Here is a 386-nt window from a genome sequence, read left to right on the forward strand (position 1 = left end):
CTCCCTGCCCTTAACGAGCGTGCCTATAGCGAGAGGCAGGATTCTAGGTTACGGCATGTATCTGAGCAGCTTAAGGCCCGGTTAAACAACGTCCTTCTGGCTGGAGGCTGCTCCGCCGGTAGAGCAGGCGCATCTTTTCCAAAGCCACCTGCAAGGGAGCAAGGGTGACGGCAGCCAGGAAAATCGCTTTCTTGACTCGCTTGGGACTCGCAGCAGAACACGTTAAGAGTCAAAAGGCCAACGTTAGCCCGCGCAGGGGTTTCCTTCAGGCAGAAACGTGCCGATTTGGGAGGGGAGCGGCCCCCCCTGCCCGCGGGAGCCGCCAGCCGCCATGTTGGGTCTCTCTGAGGCAGGGGCCACCCACCGAGCGCCTTCGGGGGGGGCGG

The sequence above is a fragment of the Egretta garzetta genome, unplaced genomic scaffold (assembly GCF_000687185.1).
Source record: "Egretta garzetta isolate BGI_Z169 unplaced genomic scaffold, ASM68718v1 scaffold77, whole genome shotgun sequence".
Taxonomy (NCBI): Eukaryota; Metazoa; Chordata; class Aves; order Pelecaniformes; family Ardeidae; genus Egretta; species Egretta garzetta.